Raw genomic sequence first — 5,095 nt, 5'->3', positions numbered from 1 at the left:
AAAGTTTTCTCCCCCAGCCTTGGGTTTTGCTAGCAAAGGTGGATTTGACAAGTATATTTTCAAATCCCTAAGTGCTTGTTGACACTCCTCATCCCATTCAAAATGATCCTGCTTCTTAAGAGCCGAGAAGAATTTAAAACATTTTTCCGATGATTTAGAAATGAACCTTCCCAAAGCTGCGATTCTTCCTGTTAGTCTTTGAACCTCTTTCTTGTTGGAAAGTATATCAGGAATTTCTTCAATGGCCTTAATCTGTGCAGGATTCACTTCAATACCACGGTTAGAAACAAGAAAACCTAAAAATTTTCCTGATGCCACACCAAATGCACATTTTTCTGGATTCAACTTCATATTATATTTTCGTAAAATTTTAAACGTATCAGATATGTGCGATATATGATCTTCTGAATGTTGAGTCTTAACTAGCATATCATCTATATATACTTCCATGGTTTTACCTAAATGTTCTTGAAACATTTGGGTGACCAACCTTTGATACGTTGCACCTGCATTCTTAAGACCGAAGGGTATTACCTTGTAACAGTATGTCCCCCTGTCTGTTATAAAAGAAGTTTTTTCTTCATCTCCTGGATCCATCTTGATTTGATTATAGCCTGAATATGCATCTAAAAAACTTAATAGCTCATGCCCTGCAGTAGCATCAATTAACTGATCTATGTGCGGTAAAGGAAAGGAATCTTTTGGACAGGCTTTATTAAGGTCTGTGTAATCTACACAGACTCGCCACTTACCGTTCTTCTTAGGAACCACAACAGTATTAGCTAACCAGTTAGGATATTTTACCTCACGAATTGAACCAATTTTTAGCAACTTTTGAACTTCCTCTTGAATCACCTTATTTTTGAAAGTTCCTTGCTTTCTTTTCTTTTGCTTGAAGGGAGGATATGATGGATCTTCATTCAACTTATGAGTCATGACTTCCGGTGGTATCCCTGTCATGTCAGAATGGGACCAAGCAAAACAGTCCGCATTAGCTTTTAAAAATTCAATCAATTTACGTTTTACCTCCGGGCTAAGATTAGCTCCTATGTACACTTTTCTCTCGGGCCAATGTATAAATAACACCACGGCCTCTAGCTCTTCTATCGTTGTTTTGATGTTCTCATTCTCCTCCGGTTCTTGAATGGTATCAGGTCTTGAATCCAGATCTGTTTGCTTTTGCTCAGGTGAGGTTGACTCCGTGTTACCCTCACCTAAATTCTGTAATTGCTATTTGTCTTCACCTTTAACAGTTGAATCTGCAACGGAATTGATGCTTCTAGATGTTTGTTGATCGCCTCTGATTTGGCATATTCCCCATGGAGATGGGAATTTAATAACTTGATGTAAAGTTGAAGGAACAGCTTCCATGTCATGAATCCATGGCCTCCCAAGAATCATATTGTAAGCCATTTCCATATCTACCACTTGAAATTTGGTATCTTTAACGACGCCTTCTGCGAATGTAGTAAGTATTGCCTCCCCTTTTGTTACAACACTAGAGTTATCAAATCCCGACAAAGTATGCGCCTTTGGAATTAATTTATCCTTCGCTTGCATCTCGCGCAATACCCGAATTAAAACAATGTTTACAGAACTACCTGGATCAACCAAAACTCGTTTCACGTTAGTATCATGTACAAGTAAAGATATTACCAGTGCGTTGTTATGCGGAGTTATGAGTCCCTCGACGTCTGCGTTGTTGAATATAACATTCTCTTCTTCCAGTACATGCCGAGGCCGCTTCCCGTGGGTAATTGTCACTTTTGAATCCTTTTAATATGATACATCATTGATCTCTTCACCTCCACTTATAACGTTGACAGTTCTCTTGGGCGAAGGTGGTTTTGGAGGCTCCTGTCTGTTCTTCATGTATGCTTGTTTACCTTTCTCACTGAACAACTCAGTAAGATACCCCTGTTTTAACAAATAATCAACTTCACCTTGTAGAAACCTGCAATCTGCTGTTTTATGCACATGATCGTTATGAAATTCGCACCAATGATCAGGGTTTCGTCTGTTCGGATTTGATCGCATTTCCTTTGGCCATCATACCTTATCTCCCATGCTTCTTAAAACAGCCACGAGTTTAGAGGTGCTTACGTTGAAGTTGTAACCACCGAACCTTGCCTTTAGACTTCCATCATCGTCTCGTCACCCACGTGTGTTCCGGTCATTTCCGAACCTCGATGAGGAGCCTGACTCCTTGCTTCTAGGTTTGTGATCGTACCTTTGATTATCTTGCCTTGATCGTGAGTCTTTCCCCGCAGGTCCCATGTATGGCTTGTATCTGTTTTTACCGGATCTCCTTTCATTTTCCACACGCCTTGAGCTTACCTTTTCTTCTGTTTTATGTCGTAAAATAAAGTCTTCTTAAATCCTCATCTTTGTACTGTATCTGTTGTATACATCATTCCACGTTGTTGCTGGGAATTCTCGAAGGCTTTCTTTGAGTCGCCTCGTGGCTTCTGAACTCTTCTCATTCAAATTACTAGCGAAGGCTATGGCTGCCCAATTGTCAGGTACTCGTGGCAGCGTCATTCTTTCCCGTTGAAATCTATCTACGAACTCTCTAAGCAACTCTGAGTCTCCTTTCTTAATTTTGAAGATATCTTCCATTCGCTTTTCAACTTTTTGAGCTCCCGAGTGTGCTTTGATAAATAAATCTGCAAGCTCAGCAAAGGAATTTATAGAATTTTCAGGTAAAAGTGAATACCATGTTAAGGCCCCTTTAGTGAGTGTTTCACCGAATTTTTTGACCAAGACCGACTCAATCTCTTGCTTAGTCAAATCATTGCCCTCGACACCTGTTGTGAATGCAGTAACGTGATCTCGTAGATCTGATGTACCATCATACTTTGGAATATCAGGCATTTTAAACTTTTTTGGAATTGGGAGGGAGGCAGCACTTGGCTTCCATGGTTATTGGGAATATTTATCTATATCTACTCCCTTGATCACGGGCGGTACTCCAGGTATTTGCTCTATGCGTTCATTTTGCTCCTTAAGCTGTTTCTGCAAGGTTAGTACTAGATTTTGTAAATCAGAGTTAACTGGATTACCTGGGTCTCTCTCTTGTGTTTCACTAGGGGTTCCACCGCTGCCTGAATTAACCAATCCTGAACGAGGATTCTCCAAAGTGTTGTTGTTTGGTGTAGATGTGGGTGGAACAGCAGGTAATTGGCTAACAAAAGCTTGAAGAGCGTTATTGACTTGAGAGGCAATAAGTTTTTGCAGAGCCTCATTCATGGTTTCAACATTTTCGAATTGAGCCTGTCCATCTGTGTGAGATCCATCAGGAGTGCCTTCACGAGACCGTCGTGGGGAGCCTCGTGGAGAACCTTGTGGAGAGCCTCGTGGGGAATCTCCCTGAAGTTGTTGGATTGTTTGAATTTCTGGGTTTCCTTGAGTGTTGTCATTGTTGTTCGACATGATTGATGCAATCAAGAAAATTAGGTTGAGATGTACTTGATTATCAGATTCCCGGTAACGGAACCAATTTTTTTAACCAAAAAATAGGATTTTAGTCAAAACTAGAATTTGGAAGAATCGGGTTACTGATAATCGAACAAGTAAATAAAGAAAGAAATTTTAGAGTAACCAAGTATGAAAGCTGGTAAATCAAAGTATATTCCAATAGTCTCCTCCCTCTACAATTGTTTGTTTCTTCCCTTTTTATAGCTCTTTTGGGATACGAGTCTTACCTTTGTCATAATAATGCTATTATGGGCAATTAATGACTTTAAATGTTACGTTATGCAATCATATACATTAAATACATATTCTCTAACGTTTCCAATAATTAATACTCATTAAATGCAGTATCTGGGCTCCTTTTAGCTATTAGATTTATTCCTTTGATTCTTCACTATCTTTGAGTTTCAAATGTCTTGAATAGGTACGAGCGTTGAATTACTTGTATGACTGCTCGCACCCCCTCCATTTAATTTACTCGTATCTGTTGTTGCTCGTATCTGTTAACCAACCTTATTTCTTTGACTGTTTGACCAGTCTATACGTCATGACACGTCACCATATACACAAATATAATTTTCCCCAATATAATACTCACGTTACAAAAGCAATATATTTTCTTTCAAGCTCTCAATATTTTGGTCACTTTATTCATATTTTCCAACGAAATATTTACTTGATTCGAGGGCAACCTAGCTCAAGGATCAAAGCTATACATTTCATTTGGTTTGCTTTACTTATATTTGCAGTTAATTTCATTGTCAATTTATGTTTTCTCTCAATTTTTCTAAGTAAATCACGTGTCCTTAAAACGACAGTATAAATTCAATTGTTATCCGTTTTTAGGGTAAAGTTTGGCGCCCACCGTAGGGCTATGGATAATAGTGATTTCTTGATACAAATTTTCTATACACACACTATTTTATGCTCGTTCTTTGAAGTGTCATTGATTACTGTGAGCACGTGATTTTTGCCCTTTATGAATTATTCCCAAAATTCAAACAAAATGATTTCTTTCATTATTTGCAATTTTGTGGGTTTTTATGACATTTTATGTTAACTGTTTGCATTTTGTTTGTGCATTTTAGTTCATATGAAAAGTATACAAAAATACACTTGGCATTTGTTTAAGGTTTAATTTCACATTTTAGGGTTAAATAGTAGTCAGAATTGCTTAAAAATAAAGAAAATAACAAAAATAATCTTTTTGCATTGTTAGTTTTAATTTGTCTTAATTTGTGTTTAATTAGGAATTAGGGTATTTGGAAATTGAGTAATATAATTTTAGAAGTTAATTTGGGGTTTTTAGCTGTTGATTTGGCATTTAATAAATATAAATAATGATTGAAAAATAAATACAAAATGAAAAAAGAAAAGAAAACAACTAACAAAAGAAAAGAGAGCTGCCTAATAAAGACCCAGAACTGGGCCATTTTTATTGATAAACTTTAGCCCAATCCGTCCATACCCAACCCCGTCTGTCTAGGCCCAAACCAAGTCCGACCCACCCCGTTATTTAACACAAACGACCCCGTTTCGATGGTCTTAAATCCCAGCCGTCGAGGATCCCTGATCCAATGGCTGGGAACTGATCTATCTTTTATATTTAAATGTCGGATTA

This window comes from Nicotiana attenuata, unplaced genomic scaffold (genome assembly GCF_001879085.1).
Source record: "Nicotiana attenuata strain UT unplaced genomic scaffold, NIATTr2, whole genome shotgun sequence".
Taxonomy (NCBI): Eukaryota; Viridiplantae; Streptophyta; class Magnoliopsida; order Solanales; family Solanaceae; genus Nicotiana; species Nicotiana attenuata.
The sequence above is the reverse complement of the archived record's forward strand: the minus strand, read 5'-3'. Positions refer to the sequence as shown.